Source organism: Ctenocephalides felis, unplaced genomic scaffold (assembly GCF_003426905.1).
Source record: "Ctenocephalides felis isolate EL2017-DRISC unplaced genomic scaffold, ASM342690v1 CF-g0.4_SCAFFOLD_01886, whole genome shotgun sequence".
Taxonomy (NCBI): domain Eukaryota; kingdom Metazoa; phylum Arthropoda; class Insecta; order Siphonaptera; family Pulicidae; genus Ctenocephalides; species Ctenocephalides felis.
In genome coordinates this window covers 124,622,143-124,645,938 of record NW_020538040.1, presented here as the reverse complement: position 1 = coordinate 124,645,938, position 23,796 = coordinate 124,622,143, and the positions used below count along the sequence as shown (strand labels likewise).

The window sequence follows — 23,796 nt, the reverse complement described above, 5'->3', positions numbered from 1 at the left end:
TTTACTGCAGCATACCATACGTTGAAGATTTATATTATTATTTTGCCAAAATTTTGTTAGAAGAAAACATTTTAGTATCAGGCTCATCCTTACACTCCTTCAACCAATTCTTTACGAACATTAAATCCCCCACCCCATCCAATCTCAATACTAATGTAGTATATTCTGTTTCTTGTAATGACTGTGCTTTTCAATATATTGGACAAACCTCCCAATATGTACACAAGAGAATGAGACAACATGAACTAAGTGTGGTCCACCATAAACAAAAAAATTTCAAAAGTACCCTAGTACAACACTCTATAGAAAACGCCCATTCATTTAATTTCACTCCAAAGATTTTATATCACGAAAGTTGCATCTTTAGAAGGTTATTCGCGGAGAGTTGTCTCATCCTCATAAATGTTTCTAACAGTGTCAACATTAGATCAGATCACAACCTATTACATGATTCATATTTAAATTTTTTACACTTTTTGACAAACAATTAATATCGACTTCCTTTTAAGATCAACAATTTAAGTATTCACACCCTGACATATAAAAACACACACATACAATCTCACATCTCTCGTTCAAGTGTTTACACGTGTTACAAAGGGCACACCAGTTTCATTTAGTTAATTTTCGAAAGCCAATCGAACAACATCCAGAGAACAATATTATTTGTGTTTTCAAATAATAATTTTAAAAAAGACAAATTTTTTAGTAATTTTGATTTACAAAATCTAATTATTCGGCGGAAAATTAACTCACAAAATCATTTTTGTTAAAAAAGCTTGTTTAGTGAAAAAGTGCTAACAAATATTCAAACATACAGGTAATTAATTCAACTTTGTCATTAACCTTTTCTTAAAAAATTTCCATAACTTTCAAAAAAAAAAAAAAAAAAATTTCTATTATGTTTAATATCCTGTTCTGATAATCCACTCATTTATTTTTATCATTTTTATTTTGAACATATTATCATATTTCTGTACATTATTATATTTTTTACAATTTAATTCATTATTTAAGAAAAATCTATTTTCTTTTCCTAAACATATTGTTTGCTAAAATCTCATCAAGATCATGTTTCTTAACAGATGTCCTGAAGATGGAACGTACCTAGTTCCGAAACGTCGACAATAAACAAATAATAAAATAAAGAAATTGTTTTTTTAAAAACTTTTCTTGTTTTTTATTTTGTATTATTTTTGGATTCTTGTTCGAAACTCTAAAAATATATATATATATATATATATATATATAGTACAAATTAATTACACAAATATTTTTATGAATTACTGAATGCTTTTATCTTTTCTCTTACCACTTTGGGAATAATTAAGTGACAAATTTAAATATCCTTCACAAAGACTTTTTAATGCACAATCCATTTGTCATTCTGCGACAATTCCTGTCTTTGATTACTGACTACCATCCCTCACAAATTCTGATTCAGATCTGAAAAATTATTTGAAATTGTCTCATTGCCAAAGAATTTTGTAATGATATTTGTAAATAAGTTAACGCTGAATATATTATTAATTTTTACTTCATTGTATAGAAATGTATTTTATTTTAAATTTATTTAGGTGTTGCTTTTATTATGCTGAACTGTAAACGTTTAAATTATTAAACAATATTAATTTAAGTTTTAAGCAAGATGAGTAAGTTTAAACATTTATATAGAGAACATTTTGTTTGTCGATAAAGGTTTTGTTGGTTTTGATGTAAAAAACTATGTCGATTCTCTTCCAGATCGTTTTAATTTTAATGCATAGATGTACACTTTAGAGCATTTTCACAAAATGGTTGGCCTACTGGCAAGTACAAAAATCATATTCTCAATAACACATTTACAACTTTTGTTGATTTCATTGTCATTTTTTTACGCTTCAAAAAATGTTGATGCAAGTTAAAAATTGCTATATAATTTTGCACCATTAATAAATAATGGACTAAAATTAAAAGTGAACAATAGTGACGACTTGTTACATATATAAAAGACCGAAAGTTTTTAGTTGTCAATGAAATAGATTATTGATTGTGTAAGTTGAAATAATTTTACATAAACATTTAAAAAAAACTAATTTTGGTAATAAAATTGAAATTAAATTTTCAATACAAGAAACGAGTGAAACCGAGTATTTACCTAATTAACATGGATTGCATATAATAAATAAATTTGATACAAATAAAAATTAATTTTGACATATGACTTACTTATTGATAGTTTCACCATGAGATGAGTATTTGTTATTTGTGCATATAGAATAGTTTATTTATCTGTCCATAACCTTGATTTATTTCGCTCTAGTCAATTTTGTAACTAAAATAATTATTTATATAAGGGTAATAAGTAAGTAAGTAAGTAATAAAAGTAAGAAACTTTGAAATATGAAATTATGGTATGGAAAATGAAATATGTATTGTCACTTGTTTGCGAGCACGAATTCATGGCATACATAAATTTAGTTGAATCTGAACCCGAATAACAAACGAAGCCTTATAATCGTTAGTTTTAAAAATCTATTTGAATTCTTTTAGAATAACTTTTGTCCAATTCATGTATTCATGTAATTATAAATATTCTTTTTATATTTTTATTTTATGGAGTAATTAAATGCGGTTTAATTTTGTATTATGTAATTTTTTTTGTTTTAATTTCAATAATTATTATACTATTAAATAATTAACATCTAGTAATATTGATAAATAATAACATAAATTTAAATAAATAATAGTGCAAAGGATAAAATTTACATAAAAATAATATCCGTAATATGATGATTTAATATAAAATAGAAGCAAATAATAATAAAAATAAAATTAATAAATAATATAAATAAAATTTCTGAATAATAAAGTAATACTAGAAAAATAATAAAACATACACATAATTGTATTACGTAATAAAACTAGAAGTATTTTTGGTCAGTTGTTTTGTTCATTTATTTATTCAGATACAGAATTAGATTTATTACAGTAAAAAATTAACATTATTATTGAACTAAAACAACATTAAAACTCAGTGAAATTGTTATACAATTAAACAATTTGAAAAAAATGTAATAATAAAACAGGTTATATGAATTATAATAGTTATATAATGGACCGGCCGTGGTCCCGTGGTAAGAACGTAGGCTAGCAAATCCTAGTCCCGGGTTCGAATCCAACCTCGGTCGGTTCGGTATCAAAGCAGCTTGATACCAAATTTTCACTTGAAATCATAGATTTCAAATATGATTTCAAGTGACAATGGCCTTTCGTGGGCATAGCTGTAGTGACAACATGCACTATTACAACAATTGTAATAATAAAAATTCAGCACATAGAGATGAGACAACTGTTTGGCTTGCCATCTATAATAAAACAAAACGTAGTTTGTAAGAGATTCATCACAACAGCTCATAGAACCCATAAGTTCTGATCGCTGTTCAAATAAACTGAAAAAAAAAATAGTTATATGATATTACAGATAATAAATTGATTAAAGCTGCGTAAAATTGTTGAATCTCTGAAAAATAACTAGTGGGGCGCATGTCATCGTGCCTTACGGCAAATTGGTGGAACTTTCCGAAAATATAACTTTGAAAAAAAATAGATTTTTGAGAAACTATAAATTTGTCAAAAAATTACTTTTGTTAAAAATTTTTTTTTTTTTGAAAAAGATGTTTTCTTTATTTTGACATATTTTGAAAATTCTCAACTTTTTCTCAAAGCAATCGTACTGCTTTAACTGCATAGAGACGAACTGTCAAAGCGCGTAAGCGCCGCGTCGCCGTTTAACGGATGAACATTGGTACGGAACTCACAAAATTTATACTTATTGTTAAAATCTCTGTAAAATATCTGATAATTTGATGTGCATATGTCTACTGATCATTTTTCACCGCCAAATCGCGTTTCTTTTTTACTTTTTTTACTAGATCTCCGAAACCTCTAGACCTACCTTCATGAGAATTTGATCAATTCTTCATCTTGTCGATACAAGTAAAATGTTTTGAATTATTAAAATCGGACGCTCCGTTCTCTTAAAAACCGAGTTACCATTTTTGTCACTTTTTGTCCCGTATCTTCTCCTTATCAATACGAATCGAATGTTTTTTGAATTATTCAAATCGCTTCCTCCGTGTTCCCGAAATCGTCGACAAAAATTTGTATCCGCACACACATACAAACACGCACAAACACACGCACACATACATCCATTTTTTCTAAGGTATGCCAAAATATTCAGGTACCTTTGAAAAGTGAAGATATACAAAATTTTCATTTTCGATTTTTTGCTATTACTATAACTTGCCCTACGGGAAGTTAATAAGTTTATGCGTCTAGGATTATTCTTTATGAATGACAAAGTGATTAGAAAAAATATTCAGAGGTGAGAATGTTAAATTGTCAAAAACGATTTCTACAGCTACACTGCGAAAATATTATACTTAACGCTCTTCTCGGTATTTGTATTTATTTTTCGGAAGAATAACGAAAATCTATAGAATTGTGTTCTATATGCGGGATGCGATTAGAAATTAGTACAGTAAATTGAGAAAAGACAATTTAAACTCACTATTGACTCAAGAATTCTTAACATAAAACAAGTTGTCGATAATTTAGCTACTAAGCTCGAATAATTTTTTGTAAGTGGTCAGAGATTTTAGTAAACTGATAAAATCTTTTGATATTATTTGAGCCAGCGGGTACAAATTTTTGTCTGAGTTTACTGGGAATTTAATAATAAGTACAAATTATGTTTACTTTTCTGTGGGTTTTGATATTTACTTCGAAACTTAAAAATAAACTAGTGGTGTATGGCATCGTGCTTTAAGGAAAATCGTGCTGGAAGCATCACTAAAATTTGTCAGAATTTGTTCACAAATTCAGAATATATTGAAGTATGCAATGTCAAACGAGTAATGTAATTTCTTACATATTTGTTTTAGATAATTATAATTTTGAACGTTTTTAATAAAAAAACTAATTTTATTTTTTTTAACTTCCCGTAGGGCAAGTTATAGTAATCGCAAAAAAATCGAAAATGAAAATTTTTATATATCTTTACGTTTTAAAGGTTTCTGAATATTTTGGCATATCTTAGAAAAAATGAATGTATGTGTGTGTGTGTGTGTATGTGTGTGTGTGCGTGTATTTATGTGTATGCGAATACAAATTTTCGTTGACGATTTCGGGAACACGGATCAACCGATTTAAATAATTCAAAAAACATTCGATTTGTATTGATAAGGAGACGTGCTGATTAATTTTTGGCGAAGGCAGGTCTAGCCGTTTCGAAGATACGGGGCAAAAAGTGCCAAAAACGGTAACTTAGTATTTAAGAGAACGGAGCGTCCGATTTGAATAATTCAAAAAACATTACACTTGCATTAACAAGATGAAGAATTGATCTAATTTTCATTAAGGCAGATCTAGCGGTTCCGGAGATCTAATGAAAAAAGTAATAAAAAATGCCATTCGGCGGTTAAAAATGATCATTAGACATATGCACATCACATTATCAAATATTTTATAGAGATTTTAACAATAAGTATATTTTTTTTTTACATTTCTATGGGTTCCGAACCAATGCTTATGCGTTAGACGGTGGCGCGGCACTTGCGCGCTTTGACATTTAGTGTCTATGCAGTTCAAACAGTACGATTGCTTTGGAAAAAAGTTCAGAATTTCCAAAATATGTCAAAATGAAGAAAACATTTTTCTTTTCAAAAAAATTTTGTTTTCAAAAAAAAATTTTTTTTCAAAAAAAAGTAATTTTTTTGTCAAATTTATAGTTTTTCAAAAATCTAATTATTTCGAAGTAAAATTTTTTCAAAAATGTTAATCGTTTTTAAAAAAATAATAATTTTTGGTACGGGAAGTTCCAGCAATTTGCCTTAAGGCACGATGCCTTAATTGCCTTAAGACAGAATTCTACTTACAGCTAGTTCACTCTATAATTAATAAGGCAAATGAGAGTCCTGATTACAATAAGCAGTATATATATATATATATATATATATATATATATATATATATATATATGGAAATATAATAATAAGGATAAATAATAATTTATGATTATTTGATTCCTCAGCTAATCTTCCGACGCGGTATGCGGTGGCTGCCCTCGGCCTGATGGGCATGGCTGTGATCTACGGTCTACGCGTCAACATCTCCGTGGCGATTGTAGCCATGGTCAACCACAGTGCCCTGGAACATATGAAAATAATGAAGACAGTTGATACAGTGGTCCTGACCAATTCCACAGATAATGCATGCGGCTTTCAAAAGGAATCGAGCGATTTGCACGAAGAAGACGGACCTTTTCTATTTACTGCGCAGCAGCAAGGATTGATATTGAGCAGTTATTATTGGGGATATCTCGTGTCAATGATACCTGGTGAGTAGATTTTTACAAAGTCATACCATTAACTGGCTGGTAAATATACTAATATATATTATAAAATCGTACTCTCTGAAATTGTACGGTAAAATAGCAAATCGCACATTAAAAATGTGATCATGATCAGTAGGATACAGTTGTGCCAGGGTACGGTAGTGACAGTTGTCATAATAGCTAAACTATACGATTTTGTCATTGGGTCTCGAGCAACAAAGATGTAGTATGATTGTTCCTATTAGGGAATGCAATACCGGTATACCGGTATACCGGTATACCGAATTACCGGTAAACCGCCCGATTTTTCGGCGGTATTTTCGGTATTATTACATAAGCGATATTTGATATATAATAAACTAAAGTTTAAATTTCTCGGAACAAATTTATCTTTAAATTCCATAATCGCATAAACAGCTATATCTTCAAGTGATTATATAGGATAAACAAATGCCAAATATTATCTCAACTCGTCATTAAACTGAATATTTATTGCTTTACTAAGGGCTTCATATCGTGTTACATTAAATAGAATTGGAATGATAGATAATGATGTTTGTTTCATCTTTTGTAAAAATGTAACGATTTTTTAAGTGATATTTGCGCCAAAATATTTTATATCATACAAATTACCCCTGCGTAATATTTATTTTTTTCTAACTTTATACATAATAATTATGATAATTACTAAATATTTTTGCTTCTTATTACAATTATAAAATACTATTTCTCGAAAACGTTTCGAAGTTTGAAAATACTATAGAAGCATCACATTGTTTTAAATAACAATTATAGTAACTTATTATTTATCTCGACAAAGTATCCGATCTTAAATTAGTGTAGAAAAATTATTTTTTTAAAATATTGGAGATTATGCTAATTTAACACATCGGATACAGACAATACAGTTTATTATAATAATGTAATAAGATCTTTTATGAGTTTTTGGTCTTTCTTACTCATAAGTTTGTTTTTGGTGAAAATTACTCAATATACTCGATAGTGATAATGAATTAATTAAATTGCATATACTGTTGTTAAATTATCATTTAAAAAAATAAACTTATTGTTTTATTTTATTGTTTTTATTGTTTAGTTGAATATAGTTGTAGTTGTATAGTCATTTTTTTTATATTTGTACTAGTAACTTTCAATTTTGTTTACGTTTGTTTAAGATAATAAAAATACCGGTAATTTACCGATATTTCGGTTTTAAAATGAAAAATTACCGAAATACCGGTATTGAAATTTTCCATCGGTATTGCATTCCCTAGTTCCTATTATTGCTTTCAGTCAGCTACATTAACATGATCTTTAGACCGCATTGTTTTTAAAGAGTCAAAAGTAAGTTTTCCGTTTGTGTTCTTTTAATAATAACTGTTACTTATATACAGATAGATCACTTTGATTGTTATTTTGCTGCAAATTGAACATTAGTAGCTACTTACCGCCAAAAAGTTTTTGCGTAGATTATTTAGCTCGATCATAACGATGATTTGGAGTGTGGACGGTAGTGACAATCGCCCTTTTTTGTATGATCATTTTTGTGATTAATCCATCGTATGAAGGACAGTATTTTAGTAGTTTCATGTAGACAAATATTCAAATTACCATTTGATTTACTTTTCTTGCAGCTAACTGGTAAATTAACAAAATTTTTGCTGTTCAAAACAAAATGTGACACAACTGTACCCTGTCTCTCCTATGGTCTCTTTGAGTAAATGAATATTAATTCCATTGTTTTCTTGTGGTCCTACAGCAATATGTAAAATGTAATAGACAGCAGATTTCCATTTTATATTTAACTATTAAATCTAAACTGAAATTTATTGTTTTCAACTCTGCTGAATCTGCTCTATGTAACCTTTAAATTAAAACATTTATTATACATGATGTTTTCTTTTTTTAATTAAGTTGGTAAATTTAAGTATATTATTCTTTTACAAAGTTTTGTTGATTAATTGATTGATTTATGGAATGAACTTGAACATTTTTGCATTTCTAAAAAAAAAATTATGCGTTGGTCGTGAATATATTAAAATATAAAATCAAACTTTTATCATTATTTATAATGTGTAATCAAAAATATTTATTATTTAGTTAAATATTATTTTAATTTAAAATATCATCGATGAAAGATCATCTGTTTTTAATTTTTAAATAGAAATAATATTGTTAATATTTAAAATTTTTCTTACATAATGTGGTTATCTAACTCATCTAAAAATATTTTTATTCTTATTATATTTAACTTTCCGTAGGGCAAGTTATAGTAATCGCAAAAAAATCGAAAATGAAAATTTTTATATATCTTTACGGTTCAAAACCTTCTGAACATTTTGGCATACCTTAGAAAAAATGTATGTATGTGTGTGTGTATGTCTGTGTGTTCGGATACAAATTTTCGTCGACGATTTCGGGAACACGGATGAAGCGATTTGAATAATTTAAAAAACATTCGATTCGTATTAATAAGGAGACGTGCTGATTAGTTTTTGGCTAAGGGAGGTCTAGCCGCTCCGAAGATATGGGGCAAAAAGTGCCAAAAACGGTAACTCAGTTTTTAAGAGAACAAGATGAACAACTGATCATATTTTAATGAAGGTAGGTTTAGCGGTTTCGGAGATCTAGTAAAAAAAGTAAAAAAAAATGCCATTTGGCGGTCAAAAATGATCATTGAACATATGCACATCAAATTATTAGATATTTTATAGAGATTTTAACAATAAGTATAAATATTGTTTACATTCCTATGGTTTCCGTACCAGTGTTTATCCGTTAGACGGCGACGCGGCGCTTACGCGCTTCGATATTTCCTCTCTATGCAGTTATTATATTAAATATTTCAAAATAAATTTTTCTTCAAAAAGTCTTTTTTTTCAAAAATTAAGTTTTTGTCGAAAATTTATAGTTTCTCAAAAATCTAATTTTTTCAGAGTAAATTTTTTTCAAAAATGTTAATTATTTTTAAAAAAAATAATTTTTGGTACGGAAAGTTTCAGCAATTTGCCTTAAGGCACGATGCCATGCGCCCCACTAGTTTTACGATTTGATTGAAATTGTCGAAGGCAGCATTTTTATTACTTGAGTTAACATTTTGTCAGTAAAAAAAACATATAATATTAATAACTGTTTTAACAATTTAACTCTAATGCGACTAATACAATTTAATATTTATTTTTTTAATTAACTGTATTATTTATCAATGATAAAAATAATATTTCGCAGCCACATTTTTTATTATTCGAATAATATAATATAATCCAAACTATTTATAGTTTATTAATGACTTTTTAAAATGACAAGGTGGACGTATATCCGAGCTGTATTCCGCCAAATGGGTAATGTTCTTCGCGGTGGTGATGTGCATGGCCAGCACTCTGCTGACGCCAATTGCTGCCATATATGGAGGCTATGCAGGAGTCATAGCTTGCCAATTCTTTAAAGGAATCGGTGGTGTAAGTCAACTTAAAATAATAATATACGTTTATTGTCTAGTTTCTATTTCTAATGATTAAAACGAGTCATCTTGATCGAACGCAAATCATTAATGTAGGAAAACGTAGAACCCTTATAGCAAAATGGTTAATATATTAATGTATACATGTAGGGAAAGCACGGACAAAATGACATGTTGTTTTGTTTTTTAATGATATTAATTTATTTATTGATATAATAATCAGTTTCATTGACTTAGCATTTTAATTAAGTAGAAACTATAATAACATTTTTATTGAGGAAAAATGCTACATATTACAAAAACCGTTTTGTCGATAAAATACTGGCAAAATGACATATAGGGTAAGGATGTTGTAAACAATCTTTTCCGGGCTCAGAACGGAGAAAGAGAGTTTTGCAACAAATGCAAGTCTCTCCTTTATATCGGTGGATTTTTTGGACTATTTTCAACTACTGTTTCTCGCATGCTTTTAATAAAAGTTCAAAGCCAATCATCATTTACAGGTTTCAATTTTTAAATTAATTTTCGTAATGCTTTCGAAATAGTACTATGTCATTTTGTCCATTGTATGTGTATGGTAAAATTGTACCAAACAACTGATTATTTCAATAAAATTGATCTAAATCACTAGTATGGCATAAATTTTGAGTTGCTGTAGACACTCTATACTTATAAATATATTTATATCTTATTGATAAAGGGGGTATTCTAGTAAAGAGGCCTAAATTTCAGATCGTTTTTAAATCATCATAAAAAACAGGTAATCAATCTTTTTAAATATACTTTTTGTTGTAATTTATTTATAAACGTTACAAGAGTACAGAGATAAATTAAAATGTAAACTAGTTGATATTGGTATTTTGCCTTGAGGCAAGTTACATGAACTTTCCGATATGTTTAAATAATCGACTTAGTCAATAAAATATAAATTAATTCATGAGTGATTAAAAGTATTGCGAGTGGATTTATTACACATCATTGGAAACGAACGAACACGTTAACTAGCAAATTTTCAAAAATCAACAATTTTTATAATTGAACCAGTTTCCGTACGACTTTAATGGTTTCGCGTGTTCATTAAGACCAAGTACCCTATCGTTATACCAAATAAATCGTTTAATTTTAATTTTAACAAACGTCATAAAAACTACTCGTTTTCTCAAACTTTGATGAATTTTTAAAATTAAACTACTTGACGCAAGGCCATAATATTTCAGTAAGGTCTATAAGACCATGATATATATTGCCAAAAATAGTATCATGAAATCCGGCTTAAATTTTTTTTTCAACAGTTAATTAAAAGAAAACGGCTCGGTATCATTCCCAACTAATATCTTTCAAACAATTTTATATTTTTTAAAATGGATTCGGTAATATGAGCTTAAATGTAGACGAAAAGTTTAACACTTTATTCCAAATTACAAAGAAACGGCAGATCGTCTCACAAAACGGCAGACGATAATCCTCATCGAGATACATCAAATGGTTTTTAAATTTCTGAAATCGGTCAAATGCCAAAAAAACGATACTAATTTTTGCAAATTTTGACGAATTTTTAAAGCTAAACGAGTTGTCGTAGGGCCGTGATATTTTAGTATGATCTAGAAGACTATGGTATCTACCGTCAAAAAAATAATAATAAAAATCGTCGAAAGAAAATTTTTCAACACTTTATTACAAGAAATCGGCCCGGCCGATCTTTACCAAAAACTTATCAGCACGGTTCAACAACCAATATCTTTCGAACGGTTTTTGAATTTTCAAAATCGATTCAGAACTGCGGTCTAAAACGTGTACGAAAATTTTTTCACTTTTCTGCTATTTACAGAGAAACGGCTTGGCTGATCGTCGCGCAAAATTGATAAACGCTAGTCCTCATACATATACATCGAATGGTTTTTAAATTTTCGAAATCGGTCCAGCCGTTTTTGAGAAAACGTCGATTTACGGCAATAAATCTTACACACACTTTACACATACTTTTTCCAAATTTGGTCTCATTCAATTCAGAATGGCTTGAAATGTCGAGAAAACATAAAATTAGGATTTTTTTATGAAAACATAAACTTCTCCTTCGGGAAGTTAAAAAAATTTGTTATTAATTTCAAAGTTTAGCAGTGGTTGAAGTGTGGGTTCTCAAAAATTGACACTTGACTATATGGCCACAGTTGCAACCTTTCTAGCAATACGAAATGGAAAAAATATTATTGAATTAGAATTATGTCGCGATGGCATATACCAGGATTAAGTTAAAAATTCAGTTTCTCGATTTCTTTTAAGTAAAACTCGGAATTTGGGGATGCCAGAGAGAAATCTATATAAAAAGATTCTCCGAAAATTTTAAGTTAATCGACCTGGTAGAATTCGAGAAATCGTGGGCATCGTATTAAAAATACAGTTCTGAAAAAAATGCGTTCAAAGTTTTGCAAAAGGAAAGAAACAGAAGAGAAATTATCAAGAGTATCGTACGCATATTCTTAAATTATTAAACTTTATAGTACAATTTAAGATCATATAAGAAAATGTCACTAACGCTTAGTTGCAATATAATGTATTCAATAAGAATAAAAATACAATAAGAATTGGCATGATTTGTCAATATATCGGAAAGTTCATACCTGCCTCATAGCAACATACCCAACTAGTTACAATTATTTCCAACAGGGAGTCACATTTCCCTGCACACATTGTCTTCTATCACATTGGTCTCCAAAAGAAGAACGTTCGAAATTGTCTTCCTTGACATACACCGGCACTTGCCTAGGTACTGTGATATCTCAATACATGTCAGGCGCACTTTCTAGCCATTTAGGTAAATATCAACATTAATCAGTTAATATGAATAAAAATATGTATACTGATTCTACTAGTTCTATCTTTTAGGATGGGAATCGGTATTCTACGTAAGTGGATGTTTAGCTGTTCCCTGGGTAATATCATGGGCATTTTACGTCACGGATTACCCTAGTCAACATAAATACATAGGTAAGGCAGAACGCGAGATGCTTGAGACAAAAATACAGAGTTCTGCCACCGCTGAGGTTAGTTACATCAATAAAAGTACCATAGTATATACATATTAGAGTTAAGGTAGAGCCTGCTTTAGAGGCTTAAAAAAATCGATTTTTTGTTGCAAAAATGTCTTTCAAAACTAGCCAAGAATATATCAATAAAATTTCAGTAAAAAATTCAAATTATTTTCGGAGTTACAGAATAAATAGTGAGCAAGCGCCAAGCATGTATACGAGCGGAACGAAAACTTCGACGCGCGATTTCCCGGTTTTTCATTTTTCCAATTCTTCCTAATTGGCAGGAAAGATAGGAAAAAAATTAAACGTCCTTTTGAAACGAGATAAAATTCATTGTATTCAAAATTCTATTCTAGTTGAACCTAAAAAAACTTTAAACAAATTATAATTAAGCCACTTTTAAGACAATCTAAAGTGAAATTTTGTATCAAAAAACATGATTTATTTTTTTCAAGTTGCAAAGAATTGGTGAATTTTCCATCTTTTTCTGGATTTTTTTAGGTTCAACTAAAATCTATTATGACATATTATGACATATATTTTAATGAAAAAAATTGAGAAGAATGATGAAATATATAACAACAAAACCGGAAAGTTCCGTTTCAATTAAATATTCATTTCCTTTCCTAAAAATTCCTCAGAAAAGCGAGTTTTTGAAGTCTTTCTTTAAAGCCCGGAGTAAGTTCTTTTCGAGGATATAACTTCGGAGTTATACCTGAGTTTGCTAGACCTTTCTTAGATCTGTTAACATACACAGATATTTGCTTGTGTCTGTAATGAAACATTCGAAACATTGCATTTGTATGCATATTCAAATGTATAAAATAGTAATTGTTAACTTCGTAGGACAAGTAATAGTAATAGCAAAAAAAAATCAAAAATGATTTTTTTATATCTATACGTTTTAAAGGTTTTTGGCATTTTGGTAAAAAAATGTATGTATGTGTGTGTGTGTGTGTGTTCGGATACAAATTTTTGTCGACGATTTCGGGAATACAAATCAACCGATTTGAATAATTTAAAAAACATTCGATTCGTATTAATGACTAGACGTGCTGATTAGTTTTTGGCAAAAGCAGGTCTGGCCATTTTGAAGATACAGGGCAAAAAGGATCACAAATGGTAATTCAGCTTTTGGGAGAACGAAGTGTCCGATTTGAATGATTCAAAAAACATGTTATTTGTATTGACGAAACGAAGAACTGATTGAAACTATGGAAATGCAGGTTTAGCGGTTTTGGAGATCCAATAAAAGAAGTAAGAAAAAGCATGTTGTCGGTCAAAAATGATCATTACATTGTTTACATTTCTATGGGTTCCGTACCAAGATTTAAAATGTTCAGACTCAAATGCGGCGCTTACGAGCTCACTATTTCGTCTCTGAAACTGCTATACGCAGCATGATTGCTTTGAAAATAAAATCAATATTTTCAAAAAAAAAAAAAATTTTAAAATCGTTAATTCAAAATTCTCAAAAACCTATTTTTTTTTCAAAGATTTAAAAAATAAATAAACAGTTTTAAAATTTTTAATTTTCTGTACGGGAAATTTTAGCAATTTGCCTTAAGGCACGATGCCATGCACCACTAGTTTAAAATAATATGAACAATTTTGTTTGAGCTGTTTGTAAACGTATTTCAAGTACTTAATGTGATTTGACAAATCCTTAGATATATGAACGACGCACTATGAAGCACATTTGTGTTGAGTATTAGGTTCAGGAATAATCACAGTTTCCGAGTTGTTAAGCGTGAAAATTAATTATATTTTGTTTATTTTTTATTATTGTTCCAAAAATGTTGGGTTATTGTTGATAAATAGTATTTTGGAAACAGATATACGCGCCTTCCTTACAACAGCCTGGCGCCCCCCTGAGGAGGCGCGCTCCAGGGGGTGGAAACCCCTGGGTTAAGTTGTTGATCCGGTTGTTGTTAGCCAGATCCTAACCGAACCGGCTTTGATAAGACCAACTTTAATTAAATATTAGATGCTTAAATCTTGTATTTGTAAATATTGTGTAGAGCTTCGAACAGTGGTATGATTCTTCTTGATTCAAGTTCATGTTTCTTGACAGTGATGTCCTGAAGATGGAACGTACTTAGTTTCGAAACATCGATAATATATAAAAATCTATTTAAAAATCTTTTTGCTTTTTTATTGCCATTGGATTGGGTTTTTTGTTCAAACCTCTACATAATTTATTAGCAATTATCAATATTCAAAATTTTACAATTATTTTCAGCTTTTAATATTTTAATCATTGTATTTTTTCTTTCAACTGTCAGAAACCTAAATTACCTTGGCGAGATATAGTGAAATCTAAACCTTTTTGGTCCATAGTAATTTGTCACACTTGCTCAAACTGGGGTTACTATGTTCTACTTATCGAGCTGCCAATATATTTGAGGACTATTTTATTATTCGGCATTGAAGAGGTAATTCTGTAGTCTTAAGAATATATATGTGATCATATATATATAGTAATAATAGACCACGCCAAACAAAAAATCATGATTTTTTTTAATTAAATGTTATCTTTTTCTTACATCAAGTTTTAAACTATATAAGTGCAGAATTTTGTTGAAAAATCAATAACATTTTTTTCATGATACTGTATAACTAATAACTAACTTTATTTTATAATGTATTAAATATATATATATATATATATATATATGTTGTATTATCCATTTTGATTAACGGTCTTTTGTCATCTTCCAAGCAACACCATAATCCCACATGCATTAAACTTCTGGTTTTTACTTGCAAGAATCTAAATCAGTTACTATTTGACACCATCATCATTATTGAAATTTTTACCTCTTAATGACATCTAAAGATCGATGCAGAAAGTAATGACGCATGTAGAAAAACATCTATCAAGCTCCAATAATTTTTCAAATCCTAGAGACCAATGATGTGTATGACCATGCGTTGTCGTGATCAACTACACTTTTCTGATTGTCTTCAATTTTGGATTGGTTGCTTTTTTTTTCAACTGCATTGTTTAATTTTATTAGTAGTTCAATATCAACATCAGAGTTCAAAGAGATGATTTCTTTGCAATTTCACCAACCTGATAATATCATCTTATGATTACTATCAACGTTTTACTTTGGTCTGATCTTCACCTGGTCTGATCTACAATCTTTTCTGTCTGACATTATTGTCTAACATAACCTCAGTTATGAGTTGATCTAAAAATTGATTATTTTCAATAAGTTTCTTTAGTAAATCTTTGTTTCTGATGCGTTAATTGCGTTTCTTTCATTTTGCGAGGAACGTTTTGGGTGATACATAAAGCTTTTCTGCGATCTCACGTGTTAAACTGCAATGATCCGAATCTGTTTTTTCTTTGATTAGGTCGTCAACAACTTCAACTGAACGTAAAGTTGCCAGAGCATAATTTGGCAAACCAATTTTTTGTTAGGAGCTTGCGATTCGTTTTTCCCTTTGCGGAAATGGAAAAGCAAAAGATGATGAATTTTTTGCATATTTCAATGGGCGCCAAACGAAAACCACAAAACCGATCAACAAACTTTTACTATTTAAGCAACGCCAGCAATCCTAAAAATTTAATTAAAGTAATCTAAGAGTGAAAACCGCACTTATTTAGTTTCCAACCATATTATATTGTTAATAAAATCTCTTTCATTCTTCCATCTCCATTGCTTTCATTTACTGATCGCACAAATGATTTTAAAAAATATATATTCTACTTATATAAAGTATATTATGCCATCTTCAAAAAGGAAAAAGGAAAAATTGTATAGTCATGATTAGAACATTAGTACGATTCGTTCCTTGCCTTTGAGCGAGCAAAGTGTTCACTGCCTAAAAGTATGTGAAAAATTGTCTTAAAACTATTAGATTAAATATTGCAAACATATTTTCAGAATGGTGTAATAACTGCAATATCATTTCTGGCTATGGCAATATCCACCGTAATTTGCGGATATGTTGTTGATCATTACATCAAGAAAGGATCTATTTCTATAGGAAAAGCAAGGAAGTTATCCACAACAATATGTAAGTAAAAATCTATATTTCTTGGCTAATATTTTTTGGTTTTATTAACTTCTCGAAGGAGAAGTTTATGTTTTCATCAAAAAATCTGATTCGCTAATTTTATGTTTTCTCGACGTTTCAAGCCATTCTGAATCGAATGAGACCAAATTTGGCAAAAGTATGTGTGTGTGTGTGTGTGAACAGATTTTTTGCCGTAAATCGACGTTTTCTGACAAACAGCTGGACCTATTACAAAAATTCAAAAGCCATTCGATGTATCTCGATGAGGACTATTGTTTGTCAGTTTTGTGCGATGATCGGTCAAACCGTTTTTTTATAAATAGCAGAAAATTAAAGAAATTGCGTCCACGTTTTAGCCCGCAATTCTGAATCGATTCTAAAAATTCAGAAACCGTTCGAAAGATATTGGTTGGGAATCGTGCTGATTAGTTTTCGGTACAGATCGGCCGAGCCGTTTTCTTGTAATAAAGTGTTAAAAAATTTTTTTCGAAGATTTTTCTTATTTTTTTTAGCGGTAGATACCATAGTCACTAAAATATTACCGCCCTACGGCAACTCCTTTAGCTTTAAAAATTCGTCAAAGTTTGCAAAAATTGGTATCGTTTTTTGGCATTTGTCAAGATTAGACCTTTCATCGACGTTTCCTCAACAATGCCTGAACCGATTTCAGAAATTTAAAAGCCATTTGATGTATCTCAATGAGGAGTATTGTTTGTCAGTTTTGTGCGACGATCGGCCAAGCCGTTTCTTTGTAATTTGAAAAAAAGTGTTGAACTTTTCATCTACATTTAAGCTCATACTACCGAATCGATTTAAAAAAATCAAAAACTGTTAGAAAGATATTAGTTGGGAATGATACTGATCAGTTTTAGTTTTAGAAAATCTACCGAGCCGTTTTCTTGTAATTAACTGTTGAAAACAAATTAAGCCGATTTTTATGAAACTTTTTTGGCGATATATATCATGGTCTTATAGACCTTACTGAAATATTACGGCCTTGCGACAAGTAGTTTAATTTTAAAAATTCATCAAAGTTTGAGAAGATGAGTAGTTTTTGTTAAAATTAAAATTAGACGATTTACTTAGTGAAGCAATAGAGTACTTGGTCTTAATAAACATACTAAACCATTAAAGTCCTACGGAAACTGATTCAATTATAAAAAAATGATTGACTTTTGAAAATTTGTTTTTAGAAAATACTCCGAGTTAACGTGTTCGTTTACAATTATGTGTAATAAATCCACTCGGAATACTTTTAATAACTAATAAATTAATTTATTTTTTATTGATTAAGTCGATTATTTACAAAGATTATTTTCAAAATATTCTCAAATTTTTGAAAAAAATCAATTTTTTTAATTTTTCAAGATTTAGTTTTTTTTTGAAAATGAAGAAAAAATTTGAAACATTGAATTTTTTGAATCTTTGAATTTTTTTTGAAAATTTTGATTTTTTTTTTTGAAAATTTTCAAAATTACTAAATTTTCTGTGAATGCATTTTTTGCACACTATCTACTCGAGCAAAATGTTTTTTGAATTAATCTAGTCGGATAATCCGTTCTCACAAAAACTGCTTAACCGTTTTTACACACTTTGCGCTCCATACCTCCAAAAACGGCAAAATTGCCTTTTGCAAAAACGCCTTGCGATCGAGTACGAATCGATGGATTTTTTAATCATACAAATTATAAAATTACAAAAAAAAATTACACAAAATGTGTACACCTTGTTTATCTATGATGTACACAATATTCAAATCTCTATAAAATATCTGATAATTTGATGTACATATGTCAAATAAACATTTTTGAACGCCAAATTACATTTTTTTAACTTATTTTTATTGGGAGTTCATAACCGCTGGACCTGGCTTCACAAAAATTTTACCGGTTGTTCATTCACTTCATCAATACAAGTAAAATGTTTTTTGAATTATTAAAATCGGACGCTCCGTTCTCTTAAAAACTGAGTTATCATTTCTGACACTTTTTTTCCCGTATCTTCGGAACGGCTATACCTGCCTTCGCCAAAAACTAATCAGACTAATCTATACGAATCGAATGTGTTTTGGATGATTCAAATCGGTTGATCGGTGTTCCCGAACTCGTCGACGAAAATTTATATCCGCAAGCACACACATACATCAATTTTTTCTAAGGTACGCCAAAATATTCAGAAACCTTTGAAACATAAAATTATATCAAAATTTTCATTTTCGCTTGTTTTGCGATTACTATAACTTGCCCTACGGGAAGTTAAAAAAAATCATTTTTTTCTAAGAAGTTAATTTTTGTTAAAAATCTCATTTTTTCAAAGTTGTCAAAAGATTTGAAAATGTATCATAAAGTTATATTTATAAATATTTCTTGTTCGTTGGCAGCGTCCTTGGGTCCAGCTCTCTGCATGGCTCTCATAACCTTCGTCGGATGCCAGCGATACGTTGGCGCCGCTCTCCTCTGCATCGCGGTGGCATGTCACGGTGCAATGTTCAGCGGATTCGTCATCAACCACATGGATATTGCGCCCAAATTTGCAGGAACCCTGATGGCATTTACTAATGTACCCGGAACTGTTTCGGGAATAATTGTTCCAGTGTTCGTCGGCGCTATAACAAACAATAATGTGAGTCAATTGTAAAATTTAATTGTTTAAATTTGAATTTGAACTAAACTTGACCATATTCTATAATTGCAGAATACTGTGGAAGCTTGGAGGATAATTTTCTTTGTAACTGTTGGATTATATTTTATAGAATTTATTGCTTTCACAATATGGGGAAGCGGGGAGGAACAGTCTTGGAATAAAGGAGGGACAAGCGATAACCTTAATAATGTCCAATTAGATGTTACAGATAATGTTAAACCTACACCTAATGGTAATAATACAATGCAGGCATAACGTTGTAGAAAATTAATAGAATTAATCGTTTAGAAAGTACATATTTTCTATTTATATAGTGAATAAAATTTACATATCGACTGTTTTTTAGTTGAGATAAGTAAAATGATTTCGAAAAAATATTGCAGTGACTTTTGCATCTTTTGTAACTATTTTTTATTTATAGTTTTTACTTCAAAATAACTTTTATTTTATTTGTAGTATTTTATAAGTGTTATGATTTTCAAAGATATATCTGTTGTATAAATTTTTGCTGCGCTATTTTGAAGAAATATTATATTTTTTTTACTGCAATACGTGTTTTTGGAAAATATTCAACAGAGCTTACAAGTGATCTGAGATACAACAGTATTATTATTTTGTACTAGAAAACATTGTTAGCTTTAATAAAACAATAAAATAATTGTCACTTAGTTTATTATTTAGATTTTTATGTGAAGAAATACTTAATTAGCTCATTAGATTCGCATGCGTTCAAAAATATCTAAGAAAAACTTAAATTAGAAATGAATAGCCTGACAATATTCGACAATTAATTCAATTTTATAGATAATATTGTTTTTCGTAACGGCAAAAGGAAATTCTTTATAATTTTCATTTAACTCTAATTTAAGTCAGCCCTATCAGATTAAATCTAATAACAAAAAATAATCAAATATGGATGGTAACCATTGGGTCTCGGGTTAGATGGTAACCATCTAAAAATACGAAGAAAGGAGAAGTTTCAGCCCAACAGCTCATAGGACGTAAGGTTCTGATTGCTGTTAAAATATATAAAAAAAATTAACTCTAATTTATTTTGCTATTTGTTTATTTTTTATACAAATATTTTATCCTTTATTAAAATATTTGTACAGATTACCACACAGCTATATCTAGAAACGTTAAGCGGAGTCATATCCGAGAGTTTGTCATATCCGCTTCCATAAACTGTCCTAGATCTGTTAACACGTACAGATTTGTCAACGGTTTTTACCAAAAACAAAGAGAGATTTGCGTCCAAACTAGTGATCGCCTTTTACAGGCAATTTTATAACTTTTTAAGTATTACCCAAAATAATGTATTTTCATAAAATACAAAAATATAACTGCAAAAATACAGAAAAATGAAATTGTGCTCAAACACAATGCGTCTAACAGCTCAATTGAATAACTACTATCGTCTTTATCAGTGAATAATCCCAATCAAGAACATACATGCCAAAAATTACATAAATGCATCTAATCTACTTTTTCCATGGCCTTTGATTTCAATAGTATACCAAACTAATAGAAATACCTAATATGCAATTAATCCTCGAAATTTAGTAAAAGGGAAATGTGAGGTACATATTATTATCTAGTGAAAAATATTTTATTACAAAAGTTTTGTTTTTATTGCATACATAATGTTTACAACATAATTTTCATATAAATATATTCAAAGAATTCAATTTTTTCTCTTCAAATATAATCCTTGGGTTGATCGCCAGGCCCGGTCAACAAATTTTAGAACCCGGCATTTCAGAAAGACTGGTAATTTTTTTTAAATATTTTATCAATATTATTCATAAATTTTCTGCGCGCCTGATTGCTTAGTGGACTGGTCTCTTTTCAAAAAAGAATATATCCTGTAATTGAAAGTAGGGCTCCGTCTTCGACATCAATTCTATCTTAGCCTTCTTGGCGATCGCAATAGTTTTTAAAATATTCTCGAAGTTATCAAGTAATCGAGCAATAAAGTTTTTTGTAAATGTGTATATACTTCTCTATATTTATTTAAGACGAAAAGAAAACACTCCATAGAAAAGACGTGGTCGGAGTCGTTGGAGTCGTTAAGCGTCCTTTGAAGCAGAGTCCGGCTTGAGATCTGATAAATGATAAACCCAACCCAAAAACGGTCGAATCAAACTCAAATATTGTTGTTAAAAATTGTTTTTGAGATATTAGTACTGGACCTTTTCGACCCGAACACTTTTAAGCCCCGCTCTTTCCTAACAATTTTTTTGACTATATATTTATTTTATAAAACAAAATTATAAAATATTTTTCAACCAAAAAACAATAAGATGGAAATTCGAAAGTGACAAATGAGTACAAGTCTTTGAGGCCTTCGACGCGGAAAGTGCGATTCGGGCTCAAAAATATTTACGGGCCGATCTGCCGCACAGCAGATCAATGTTATGGCAAGGCCATGTTACGCTCCAACTTCCATACATTATGCTACTGAATCATACTGAATACTATCAAAATGTCATGTATTTTCTGTGCATTCAGGCGTTTTACACATAAACAGCAATGAGCCAGAATGACCCTGTTACCTAACAATAAGATCGTTTTTTTACATTTGTGCGGCACAGCAACCAAATTTATTATGCAAAGTTCTTCATAAAATAGCCCTACTATAACATTGGTTGTTGCCGATACTGCCGGCTTATTAATATCTTTCGATGTAACAGAGTCTCCAACAAATAGCGGAAAAAGATTTTTTTCAATCGATTTAAGTTGGGGAAAAGGTAGGTAATAACCTTTGTAAGCAATTAAATTTTATTGTTAAAAAAAATTGTAAAAACATTTTTTTAAAAAAGGTTAACTTCAATATGAGTATAATGCGCATATAAATTAGCCATCTCTTTCAATACGATCGACGGTCTAGGTATTCAGCTTAAGAATAAACTTCCACTCAATATCCGAAACTTAGACAGCAAAAAATTTCATGCTTACCTAGTTAAACTTTTTAAAGACTTAGCTTTTTATGACATTACTGAATTTTCTCAATTTGAGTTCAATAACTATTTTCTTGCATAATCCTTATCCTGTATCTATGTAGTCTGACCATTTGATCGCCTGTACAACCATATTTTTTTAATTTTTTTTTATTGCTATTTTATTAATTTAATTTTTTTACGGTTTTAAATGAGTATAACTGTCAACCTTGTGCAAGAATTTTGAGCTTGACTGGTGGTCAAATAGACTTTAATATGATGAACTTGATGATGAACATAGTATTTAATGTTCGAATGCTTTTTTCAGCTTTTTTTTTCAGAAGCGAAATTCGTGCAGCTACTATGATTATTATAAAATTACTATCCTTTTAATATTAACTATGAATAAGCTTGACAAGAGCCTGAAATAATATCTATTATTATTGATTACGGCTTGCTTATGAATAAATAAAATAAATAAATAAATAAAATTAATAATACTGATCTGATCACCGCGACTGGAGATAATTAATTTAACGCAGAGGAAGTTCATCAAAATTGAGTAAATCATCCATATTTCATTCAAAAATATTTAAGTCAATAAATTTTTTTCAGCAAAACCCTGAAATACGTGTCGAATAATTTTATGTATATCTATAAAAAAAAATTAGACAATTCTGAATTGTGATATTTTATTTTCCCCAAAACCCATGCGATTTGCAAAAGAATGACCCATATACAAGGTGTATACGTATTATACGCCTTGTACATACCTGTTTGCGTATATTAATAAACTCTTAAAAATTAGACAAAATACAGCAGGCATTTTAAATTAAGGCAAGCTGTTACATTTCCCAATAAGTGTTCATAATTGACATATTATATAAGCAATAAAGTTATTAGTTTAAATAATTTATAAGTATGATGAGTTGCTGTGCGCCCTTCACTGTTAGAAACTATAAAAGAATGTTAACTTGTACAAATTTGACAAATATACTAGTTAAATTTAACAAAAATGAATAAAATTTAAACATTACTAATTCAAACGACGCAGTCATCAACACTAATTCCTATGAAACAAAGATAATTCCTAAGAGATTCCCACAAATTATAATTAATGTCTCTTTCCATAAAAAAAAATCGTTTTATGATTTTTGAAAGTTTGTTTTATTATCATGTCTAGAAACGATATTTATATACAAAAGACAGCAAATTCCGATTTACCATATGTTTCTCTTTATCATTTATATCAAATTAAAACTATACAAACCATATGATACATGTACATGAAATAAATAAAAATGGTAAAATAAATAA

At 29.5% G+C, this 23,796-nt stretch overlaps 1 pseudogene; it reads left to right on the top strand.

The window, feature by feature from the left end:
* The window catches only part of LOC113375857, a 69,670-nt pseudogene that overhangs the window by 23,668 nt on the left and 22,206 nt on the right, over positions 1-23,796 (top strand).